The sequence below is a fragment of the Protopterus annectens genome, chromosome 7.part0 (assembly GCF_019279795.1).
Source record: "Protopterus annectens isolate FY-2018-M chromosome 7.part0, PAN1.0, whole genome shotgun sequence".
In the NCBI taxonomy this organism is placed as follows: domain Eukaryota; kingdom Metazoa; phylum Chordata; order Ceratodontiformes; family Protopteridae; genus Protopterus; species Protopterus annectens.
In genome coordinates this window covers 1,621,955,341-1,621,968,581 of record NC_056739.1, presented here as the reverse complement: position 1 = coordinate 1,621,968,581, position 13,241 = coordinate 1,621,955,341, and positions in this window count along the sequence as shown.

Sequence of the window (13,241 nt, the reverse complement as noted above, 5' to 3'; positions counted from 1 at the left end):
AGGCCTAGGATTTTGAGACATTATGACCAATGCAGTAAATCTCTGACAGCAAGAACACACAATCCTATTTAACCTTACTTAACTGATTCTACAAAAATCAGTTTACAACTGCCGAATTAACAATCCGAACAACAAAAACTCAAGGGGATCTGAAATCCCAAAGGTTTGAGTGGGGTTGAATGACCGGGAAAGGCCCTACAGATGAAGGAGGCCTGAATCAGAAACAACCCAATCACACCACAAGTTTTCACAACAAAAACCTTCAATCACTACACAAAGTACAGAGTAGCCGTTAAAACAGCTTTTTATGACAGGAAAAGCAATTTTCTGACAGAAAAAAGTAAGTAAAAATACTACTCAGCTCAGCCAGCTCGAGACCACGTCTTCGCTAGTTAGCGGCAAACGAGATCTGGGGGACTGGTAGTGGTGCATCCTGGGATATAGTAAGCTCAGCCAATAAGAGACTTCGCTCTTTGGCATAAGCGTGCCGAGTCGGAGCCGAGGGATCGGCTCCGAACCCATCAGTCAGAATGTAGGCGAGATAGGATCACATAACATCATACTCTTTTGTGCAAATCAGTTTAATATTCATATGCCATACAGTTCTAATACATTTGTAACACAAGTATCTTGTATATATCCAAAGGACATATCATTTTTTACAGAACTCCAGCTGGCTATGCTCTCACTCGCCCATATCATCACTGTGACTATGGCCTTGGGTTGAAGAAGAATTAAAGGACAGCCTTGTAGAACCTAATCTGACTGAATCCACCACCAGAGATATCTCTTGAATACCTGAGTGATTCTTATTTGTGCTGACATGCACTGGCAAAGAATTGACCACAGTGTTGCTATCATCCATTGAAGAATTCTTAAATGAAATCTTGCTAGAGGAACTAGGATTATGGCAGCTGACATTGACACCAAGGTTTGAATGATTAACTAGGCTGAAGTATTGATACTGTGAATTATTTTCCTGACTTGGAATCTGATAGTCTGCACTCTTGAGAGAGGAAGAGAAGCTGTCATTGATGTTGTCCTGAAGACTGCTCCTACAAATTCCAAAGTTTGAGTTAGTTGTAACTGAGACTTCTTGTAATTTATGGCTATCCCCAGATAAGAAAAAAATTTGATGGACCTGATCTCTTGCTGTTGTTAGATGCCTTGTTGGGCCAGTAATAAGCCAGTCATCTAGATATGGAAACATTCAGAATCCCTGCAGTCTGAGACGAGCTTCTACCACTGCCATGCCTTTAGTGAATACCCTGGGGGCTGTGATGAAGCCAAAAGGCAGTGCTATGACCTGTTAGTGACTCCTAGCCAGAAGAGTAAATACCCTCTGGATTGTCTGTTTATTTTTTATGGGATAGTACACATCCTGAAGGTCAATTGGACAATCCAGTCATTCTTGTCCAGGAAGGGTAGACTGGACTGAACCATGACCATTTGAAACATGTTCAAGGTGCTGAGATCCAAAATCAGTCTACAGTCCTCTGTTTTCTTTACTACTAAAAAGAACCTTGAGTAAGTTCCAGATTCTATCTGATCTGGTGGGTCCACTTGGATTACTCTATTTTCTAGCAGCTTTTGTATTTCTAGTGCTGCTGCTTTCCTCTGACTGGGTGGAACATTGGGAACTTTGCATGCAGTTGGGGGGTGAAAGGGAAAATGGAATTATATAAGCTCTGGAAATAATTCCCTGTACCCAAATATCTCTTGTTATATCTTGGCAGGCTCTCTGGTGCAAGGGTAGTTGAGCCTTGATTGCCTCCGGGGGACAATCGAGCCTCTTTTCAGGAGTGCTTATAGGGTCTATCAGAAAAAGAATCTGTGGACTGCTGGTTTTGCATGCCTCCTCTGCTGCATGGCCATTGTTGTCCATTAGAGATCACCCCTCTGCCCCTAGGGGAACTATCTTCACATGTCTCCTGGAAAGGACCCTGGGACTTTCTGAACCACATTTTCCATCCACCTCATTGATTCCTAGAAAAGGATTTTTGACAGGTCAAAAAATGTACGCCCACTGCAGAGAGGGTTTTTCCATCCTTTTCACACCTGGGGAGTGTGTCCTTTCATTTTTGGCCAAACAAAGAACTGCTGTCAAAGGGTGCTGTGAGGATATTATATATTGTGCTAGCATGACTGGACGAAGTTTTGTAAATAATTGTAAATTACCCTGTGTTATGTATGCCAACATGACTAGGTATAATTTTGTAAATAAGTTTATACATTTTCATTATCACTGTGATTTATGCAAGATGTTTGAATGTCAAACAGTGATCTGGCTGACCAAATGTACATTTTTTAAAGAGAATTCTGAATGTATGTTATGTCAGAGTCAGCTGATCTAGATGTGATGACATTGTGTGCCTGAGGTGGGAGAATAGACTCTTCACTGCAGCTGTTTGTTTACTTTTCAAAGTGTGATATGACAGAGTAGAATTCCCATAGCAGCTTCCTGTTACTTTAAAAAATGTACTATAAAAGCATGTTCTGAATCCAATGTTCATTCTTTTCCAGAGCTGTTCAGCAGTAGTAGTCCAGTTGTTTTCAGAGTAATTGTTCCAGTCACTGAGGACAGACAACAGCCTGGAGTGTGGACATAATTCCTCATCTTGCCTTGCTGGGACAGTTTATCTTCAGATAGTCACTCTACAGCTAGTTAGTTAGACATTTTGTAAAATCAGTGTGAAATCTATCCTACAGTGTTGTTTTCATTTCCTGTGTGTGAAACTCTGTTGTTTATTGGAATCAGTTATTCAATATTTATATGGTTTAAATCCTTTTATTTATTATTAAATATTTACTATCTCTCATTGTGGTACTTTTAATAACTTGAGAGTGTTTATGCTTATTGTGATAACACCAGGGCTACTCTGAAATGCCTTACTGCTTGGGTTAAATGCTACAATTTGTATCAATATCTATTTTACCCAATATAATTGAACACCCGTTTTGAAGGGATTGTGGTATCTGACTGGTGGCAGCCGTTACCTTGTAATTTGGACAAAGGAACACAGCAGGTAAATTTGTGCCAGTCTTTCCCAAGTGTGTGTGTATATGTGTGATTATCAGACATTTAAAGTGTGTGTGTGTGTGTGTGTGTGTGTGTGTGTGTGTGTGTGTGTGTGTGTGTGTGTGTGTGTGTGTGTCAGATACCCAGAAATGAGAAACAGTGCTCTGCAGTGGTTTGCAAGGGGACTCGCATATAATCCAGTCCCAGGTTTGGAGCCTGTTCTTAGTGTACTCTTAGGGGAAACTGTGTATTTCTATCCCTGCTTTTAGTGACACTCCCTTACCAGAGACAGTGGTGAGGACTGAGGCTCCTTAGTTACTGCCCTGGGATAATGATGGCTCATCTCATATTGGGGTTAGTAGTGTGGAACTTTAATTGAGCTTAGTAGCCTGTGGGTAGTTGTCACAGAAATGTGACTCTCAACAGCCGCAAGGTAAACATACAGAGTTTCATTGTAACAACAGTTGTATTCATTTATAGTCAGTTTAGCCATGAACAGCAGACAAAGATGTCAACAGAGGATTATAGCAAGCTGACAAGGAACCAGTTGGCTAAGGTATGGGAAGCCAAAGGACTGGTGCATGCCAAACTGACTAAGGAAGCAATTATCTTAGCCTTAGTCTTAGCCACAGAGCAGACCAGCAGCTCAGAGGATATCCAGATTGGCACTGGGGATATGCAGCCTTCCAAGACAAGAGAGTTCTCCTTTTCCTCAGAGGACTTAAAAATCCATCTGGAGTTAAAAAGACTCAAACTCGAGGCTGAAGAAAAGGAGAAGCAGTGTCAGTATGAACTGCAATGTTTGGAGGCTGAGGAGAGGGAGAAGCAGCATCAGCATGAAATGGAATTGGAGACCAGGTGTTTGGAGATGGAAGCTGAAGAAAATGAGAGGCAGAGACAGCAAGAAAAGGAGCTTTTAACCTTTTGACAGGTTGTGGAGGTAATGGGGAAGGGAATGACTGAAATCCAAAAGCCATAAAAGTTAGTAAACTTTTTCCCTCAGTACAGGGAGGGAAATGATTGTGATAGTTTTATTTATATATTTGAGTGTGTATGTAAACCATATAATGTTGACCAAGGGCTCTGGGGATGGTTCCTGACCCCTTGCTCTATGGTAGAGTTGTTAATGTAATCACTACACTGTCTGATATTGATTGTTTGAATTATGATAGTGTAAAACAATGTTTTCTTGATTGTTTCAAATTTCACATTAACCCCTGAAATGTATAGAAAAAAATTGTGAACATAGATGCAAGGCAGATGAAAGTGTATGTGATCACATTACTGATTTAAGTAGTTACTTTCACAGTGGGTGAGTGGGTGTCAGGTCACCAATTCTGAAGGACTGGCAGACCTTTTGGTGAGGAAACAAGCTCTCAGCACTTTGTTGGAGGACATGAGGATCTGTTTGGCAGACCAAGAGTGTAACTCTGCAAATGAGTTGGTGAGACAAGGAGATCTCCACTTGGCAAGCAGGGTATCACTGTATAAGAAAGGGATACCTAATGCTGCACATGGACATAAGGAAACCTATGCAGGGCAGCCTGCTTAAACCACTCCAACTGAGTTCACCAGTAACAGGGAAAGCCGCTAGTTCAAGCACATGGTCAGGATCAGGGATTAGATTGTTTCAAATGTAATCAGAGGGACCATGTAGCATACAAATGTCCATGGAAGAAAGGGGAGAAACAAAATGTGAGGGAGTGAGCAAGTGGGAATGAAAGAATGCCAGTGGTAAGTTATATGGAAACAACAGAGGTGCCAAACATCATCAAAATCTGTATCCTATCTTAGTGGATGGAAGACAGGCCACTGCTAAGAGAGACACAGCTTCTGATATAACCATTGTGAAGCCTGCAGTGGTTAAGGAGGAGCAGTACTTGCTTGGGCAGTCCCCATCAGTCAGAGCTTTGAGTGAACCCCATTCCAAATACCTGTGGCCAGGTTCATCTTGATTGGGAGGGTGGAAAAAGGAACAAGTAGGTAGGGGCATTTGAGGATATTCCTGCAGATATCTTAATAGGGAATAGTTTTGATAATGTAGTACCTTATGTTTATGCAGTTATACTTAGTTAAACTTGGGGACAGGCATGTAGGTCTGCTAGCCTGGGAGAGACCCAGACAGATCCTATGCCTGAAGCTGGGGCTAGTGATGTGGTTACTTCAGGGAGGGAGCTACCTTGTAGCAGTGAGCCTGAAGGTGAACCACACTACTAGCAGGTACTGGTATTCCCTTAAGGCAAAATAACATACCTGACATACTAGTAATAGGTGACTCTATAGTCAAGCACACTGATGTCCCACTCACTAGGCTGAATAAGGAGAAGGTTACTGTTAGCTGCCTGTCGGGTGCTACGATTCACCACATAACACAAGCACTCAGGTCACTCAAGAACAAGTACAAATATGACTCTGTCATTGTCCATGTTGTTGTGAATGACCTGAGCTGTACCTCCATGGACTACATGAAAAGAGACATGGAAATGATCTCGGATCACATAGCCCAGGCCGGTATGACCCTGACCCTGAGTAGCATCCTGCCCTCACCAAGAATGATACCATGGTATAAAGAAAAATTATCAATTTCAATAACTGGCTAAGTTTCTGGTGTCATTCAAAGGGATCCAGTGTCTGTCTGCCTGGGGTGGCATGCTCGACAAGCCACGTTGCTTCACTAGAGATGGCTTGCATCTGTCACCCTCAGGCTTTCAAATACTGGCCAAGGCTCTTGCCACCCCATAGTACCTTTTTTAGGCAAGGCTCAAAAGACAAATTCACTGCCATAAATAGCACAATTAACAAAAAACTGAGGGCAATGTTACTCAATGTCAGAAGTCTAAACCACAAAATGCACGCACTTGAGGCACTCCTCAGTATGGAGAAAATCGATATAAGTGCAGTAACAGTAACCTGGTTTAAGGCTCCAGAGAGCACCCCAGCACTACCAGGCTACAACTCATACCATACATTTCGGCAAAGAACCAGGACCGAAATACAAAATGCTGGGGCGTATCCATATTCATCAAGGATACCCACACCTCCAGGTTAGTGGCACAGCACGATGCTTCAGAGATCATCCATGTGCAACTAACAACAGGCAAAACTGCAATTCAAATTGTAGCTTGCTACAGATCACCCACCATGTCCCAGGACCCCCATTCCGCATTTCTGGAAACACTGGCAAACATAATGGTTCTACCAAACACCCGAATATTGGGTGATTTCAATTACCCAAACATTAACTGGGAGAACTACTCAAGTACTAACTCTCTTGCCCAACATTTCCTAGAATTTATAAACTCAAATGCCCTGGATCAACTGGTCAACACTTTCACCAGAGGTGACAACATATTGGATCTGGTTATCACCAACATGGGTGACAGGTGTTCCACACCAGAGGTCAACCCCTCGCTGGTTAGATCTGACCATAAACAAATCACTTTGGATATCCACATTCTGCCCCCACCCCCAGAAAAGCAACCACTGTGAAAAACTTTTCAAAAGCAAACTTCACGTTACTTAAGACTGAGGTGGAAAGTTTCACAGCCCCCATGCTAATAATGCTGTCCAAGCTGCAAAATCCCTTACTAATGCATTCTACGGGCACCTACAAGAATGTGTGGATTGTGCTATCCCAAGCAAAACCAAGACTCACTCCTCCAAGAAAAGGAAACCAGCCTGGTGGACCCCTGCCATAAACAAGATATACAATAGAAGGAGGAAACTAGTACAGAAAAGAGTAAAATCCCAAGAAGGGAAGACATCCCTGATCAGCATCAGCAAGAAACTACGAACCCTCGTAAAATCATCCAAGGTGAACTTCAAAAGAAATATTGCCAAGGACTGCAAAGATAACCACAAGGCATTATTTAGCTATGTCAAGAATCTAAGTGGTAATGCTCAGATCTGCTCAGAGTTAGTGCAGAATGGCACAAAATACACTGAACTGACCGATATCGCCAACATCCTGGTAGTGAGATTCAGTGCAAACTTCACCCCCCTTTCACCCTCAAAAGGGCCCATAACCATACCAGAAGAATGTAGAGCCCCTGAAATCACAGACACTCAGGTTAAAACAGTCTCTCCAAAGCCAAAAACACAGCATCAATGGGACCGGACAGAGTCCCAGGCTGTGTCCTACATGAGCTCAAAGATGAACTAACCCCTCATCTAAGCACACTGTTCAAACTCAGCCACTCCACAAGGTATGTGCCCATAGAGTGGTGCACAGTAACGGTTATTCTGAACAGACCCCGGGAACTATCGCCCTATAAGCCTGAATAGCTTGGTCTGCAAGGCTATGGAGCGCATCATCATGGAACTCATTAACAGAGACATTGGGAACCTCCAAACACTGGACTCTACCCAGTTCAGCTTTGTTAAGGGCAGATCATGCCTCCTAAACCTGGTGGACTTCTTTGAGACAGTTACCAAGGCTATAGATGAGGGAAAGGTGGTACACACAGCCTACCTAGGCCTTTGACACCATTCCCCATTCTGGTATTATAGACAAGCTCACCAACCTGAACATAAATCCCTATGTCACAAGATGGGTTGCCAACTCGCTCACAGACAGAACCCACATGGTGAGAGTTGGGGGGAGCTAGGTCCGACTCTAAACCGGTTACAAGTGGAGTTCCCAAGGGCTCAGTCCTTTGACCTCTCCTGTTCAGCATATACTTCTCAGAGGTACAGGCAAGCACAGGAGGACTATGGCTGACCAAGTTCACAGATGACTGCAAACTAGGGGCTATAACTGACTCTCCGTCTGACACAGACATCCTCCAAAAGGGTCTCACTGAGATGGATACCTGGTGTCAAAATCATAGCCTCAAGCTAAATGCCAAAAAGTGCATAGTCATCCCCTTTGAAAAAACAAAGCACCGACAAACTACCACATAGGTGGTAGTCCCCAAAATACATAAGACATAATAAGGGATCTGGGGACCCAGGTAGATAGTAATCTCTCCTCACATTGCCAAAGTGGTTAGAAAATCCTTCTATGTGGCCCACCTAATCACAAAAGGGTTTGCATCCAGATCAAAAGAGGTCATTGTGCCCCTCTACTCATCACTCATTAGACCCATCACAGAGTACAACGCCCCATTTGGGATGTACCTTACAAGACACCTGCAACAGCTGGAAAGACCACAGAAGTGCCTCACCAAGAGGATCACAGGCCTCAAACAGATGCCCTATGCAGCTCGACTGAAGAAACTCCTGCTGTACTCGGTTGCATACCGCCTATTCAGAGGTGATCTCTGTTTGACATACAAGGCCATGTCCAACCCAGAATTGATGGACATGCTCCACCTAAAGAAAACCACATCCCCTCGAGCCACATGCTCTAGGGATCTAAATCTCACCACAACAATAAATAGGACATGCTGGGGGGATAGATTTTTGTCCCAGAGACTTCCCATGCTTTGGAACAAGATTCCAATCTACATTAGGAAGAGCTCCTCGCTAACACTCTTCAAGAGAAACCTTGATGAGTGGATGGGAAACAGAAAGTTTACCCCTGGGATCACTTCAATGGCTCTGCTGGACAGAGATACAGGGAACTAATCTAAGGGAGTGGCGAAAGCCAACACATTCTGGCTAGGCTTATAAATGCCTTCGGGCAGATAGCCTACTACCTACCTATGAACCTATAAAACCACCTACTACCATCTCCAGACTAATGGTCTTGTGGAGAGGTTAAACTCTACATTAAAAACTATGTGTTGGGCATTTGCAGACCAGTTTAAAAAGGAGTGGGACAAATATTTGCCCCATTTACTAAATGAGTTGCTGTATGGGCATAGGATGAGGGGGCCTTTAGATATGATTTGTGATGAGGGAGGGTGAGTGTGAATCCCACGGGTAATCTGGACAGACACACAAATAATGGGGGAACAAAGGACTGAACACAGGGAAGGATTTTAAATATTGCTCTTATAAACTTAGAAAGTTACTAGAATAACAGGATTTCCATTAGAATGCATTTTCTAAAGCAGAGGTGCGTGTGTGTGTGTGTGTGTGTGTGTGTGTGTGTGTGTGTGTGTGTGTGTGTGTGTGTGTTTGTGTGTGTGAGAGAGAGACAGAGCAAGTGAGTGAGATTATGACTAGCAGCAGCAGCAGTAGAGAGGTTTGAAGACCTTTCAACTGAAGAAATCTGGATAAAGCCTAAAATAAAGGGGGAATAAAAGCTTTAAAATAGAAACAGATTTTAATTATTGCTCTAACAAAATTACAAAGTTGCTTAAGTACAGAATTTGTGTTGGCATGAATTTTCTGAACGAAATAAAAGTCAAATATATGTCATTATTTAGTAACTTCAAGCTTCAATGACTGCCAATGAACCAGACGATTTTGGAGTAAGGGACCAAAAATTAAAGTAAACACCTGCTTTTTTTAAGTGTTATATTTTGGATGTAAAATGCTTCCTGCAACACCACTTAGGCGGAGGAACTATATTACATCAAAATATATTAAAAAATATAGTAATAAAAAAAAGTAAAACAATTTTACAGACACTCCATTCTCTAAGAACAATAATGCCCTCCAGGGTATGTGTTAATGTGTAATTAATGCCCTTTCAATTGCACATTAACATACACCCTGGAGGGCATTACTGCTTGCTTATATCACTGCATTTCTACTATGTGCACAGTCATTAAATGACAACAAAATAAACTTATCTTTCTCAGTGATCACTATGCATTTCCACTGCTGTTCTAATGAATTTCCATTTACAAATAACAGTTTTACAGTATTCACTTAAATCATCCTAGTCTACCCATTGGTAAAGCAAACATTTCTTCAAGTAAACTCAGTAATCTAACATAATTTTAAACATTTCATATTAATTTGCAACAATTCTATTATTTATTGCTTATTTTAAAATGTCTGTAGTTTCTTAAGCCAATTGCCACTTAACTCGAGTAATCTCAACTTAATATGGCAATAATAAACGTACTCACACAGTCCGGGGTTATCTATGTGTTTTGTATGCAGATTAGGTCCTTTTGCTGTTATCTCAATGAATTGCAGTAATAAGGGAATATGTAAGGTCACTTATCCTCATAGCAAGGCGTTTGGTAATTGTGAACACAGCCTCAGGAACAAATGCATATGCTGGGGATACTGGAGGAGTCTGCAGCAGTTCCCAGCAATTCACAAAAGGCCATGGGAATACATAGATAACCTCAGTTATTCTCTAAGCCGCAATGTTTAGACAATGCAAAATGGAGTCATATGCATTTCAGTTTGCACAACCATGAAACATAATCCCTGTCCATCCATCATCATGTAGCATGCCTTATCACCTCAAATCACTCAACATTTACTAAATGCTATTACTGATACACAAGGAGCACTTATTTTGGCAGAAATAGATAAACCAAAGGAAAAAAAAATCAAGTAATTTTAAACCACTTTGTTCTACTGGAAGGATCATCATATCACAATTAACCCTTGCCTTCTTCCCCTGCCAGATAAATTCCATGAACTCTTTTTTACTTATTGTCCACAACTTCTCTGGTTGATAAAAATATGCCTGACTTGCATATAAAACTAAAGGGACTAAAACATGTTCACTGCTTTTATCTCACTATCCATATCAATAAATAAGAGCTTCCCATTTCTCAGATTTTGTATTATATTTTGTTTAGTCTCTCGCCACATATCCTTAGCTGCTGTAACAGAAGCCTTTTTAATCCATACTCCTAAATGCTTCATCCTAGTGTGTCCCCATAAATACAGGTATTGCTAAACCAATGCATATTTTGATATGTAATTTTCAGCTAAAGCTTTTGTTTTATCTTTATTAATTTTATATCCCGAAAAGATTTGAAACTGTCTCAAAATATCACACAACAATGAAATGTCCCTTTCTGGATTTATCAGGTAAAAAATTATATCATCTGCAAATAAAGCCACTTTTCTTGATTAACATACCAATTACATCCTTATTTTCATTGCCAATAGCTCTAAATATAAAGCAAATAAAAAAGGGGAAGAGGACACTCCAAATTAGTTCCTCTGTTCAGCGGAATCTTCCCACATAATTCTTGCCTCTGATCTTTCATACATCCTCCTAATTAACTTTATTATTGTTGGAATAATCAAAAATAAAATTAAATACTGGAAATAAACAAACAAAACTATTTAATGACCAAAAACACATCAAACAGTGAGCACTTTCGTCCTGGTAAGACTCCTTCAGACTGAATAATGTTGTAACAATTCAACAACATTTAAATACGCAATCAATTAAAATCCAAATCACATGACAGCTAGTTAATTCTTCAGCTCCTTTCTTTTAAGGAAGGCTACAAAGTCTTTCCTCTCATTTAACCCAGGTGTGTGGCAGGCATTCAGTTTCACCTGCCAAACATATTCCAACCACACAAGTTCTTCTTCAGCATTAAATGTCTTGTCATAACAAACTTCATCCAAAACTTAAAATCAACTTAACATTGACTGACCTTGTAATGCTTCCTCAATGCATTTTTATCATCTTCAGTGCTGACAGCATATTTATGCTCATACATTCTTTTGTTCAGTTCCCTAGTAGTATATCCCACATAAAATGAATTGCCTGACATACATAAAACTAAATACACTACTAACCTGGACTTACAAGTGCATCTACCTTTTAACTGTAAATTATAGTCACTGATATTAATCTCTTTGACATCTGTTACTAAATAACAACAAAAGTTACAACTGAAAATTTGTACATCCCAGGATTAATACACTTTCTCCGTGGTGGGTTCTATTTACTTTGAAATACATTTTTAAAACTCTTCCTCCTCTTTTGTACAAACACAGGCAAACCCCTACTACTTTTATAGTGTCAGAATTACATTTAAACAACCTCCAGTTAGCTGAAATAATATTGTTATAACCTGTGAATCCAAACTATTTGCTACTTGCATTGAAGTTTTGTAATCCACTTGTTTGATATCAACATCTTTATGCAGCCCACCTTTTCTTCTCTCATCTATTTCTTTGTATTCATCCATAACAATATCTTTGGGATACCCCCTACTCATAAATTTTCTGCACAAAGTAACACTTTCATTCTGAAAATCCTCATTCTAGTCCATCAACTCACGCACCCTCATCAACTACACCTTGACAATATTAATTTTAGTTTTATTAGGGTGCATGCTCTCGTAGTGTAAATAGGCATTATTTTGTACTTCTTTTTTGTAAACTGTGGTCATTAATCTATCCCCCTCTTTATCTAGAGTAAGATCTAAATAATTAACATTACTGTAATTATAAGTAAAAGTTAACTTCAAATAGGAGCTAACATTATTTAAATAATGCAGAAATTCAAGCAAAGAATTCACATCACCTCTCCAGACAAAAAAGGCATCATCTATAAAATGTCTGAAAAAAAAACAATGCATTTTATAAAAATACTTTGGAAAACATTGCATCTTTCCCATACATACATAAAAACATCAGCATAGCTGGGTGCCATAGCTGCACCCACTACTACTCCATTGGCCTGATGGTACAACTTACCACTGAATTCACAGAAGTTATAACTTAAAATTAAATCTAGCATCTCCATTAACAAACTAACAGAGTTCGTGGAAAATTTCCCAGACCTAGTTAACTCCAACCTTCCCATTTCCATCCCATCACTGTTGGGTACCACAGTATACAAAGATTTGATATCTAAGGTCAAAAGTAAATCTTCTTTTTGCACCCTTAAACTTTTAATTTTGGATTTGAAGTGAAATGAATCCTTAATGTAAGACATACTGATTTCTACCTCCTGTTGTAAATGTTTATCAACAAACATGGCCAATGCTTCTGCTTTGTTTCTATTACTAGTCACTATGGGCCTCATGGGTGGGTCATCCAAATCTTCATGAATTTTTGGCAAACCAAAAATACCACTAATTCTAGGTGCATCGGTTGTCTAAAAATGCCTAAACTGTTCAGTGATGCATCCACTTAAGAACCATTCTTCTACTTCACCATCTATAAAAATATGCTTTTTTAACTTCACTAAAATATGTAATTTTATAAAATTCAACATCAGACAACATTTCTTCCATCTTGGATATATATTTACTCCTATCTAATATAACTAGAGCATTCCCTTTATCAGCCTTCATTACTAAAATGTCATCATTTTTAATAACTCATTCAATAGTTTGTTCTGCTGAACAGTTAAATTATAATAACTATATTTAGGTTTTTCATTGGATAATTC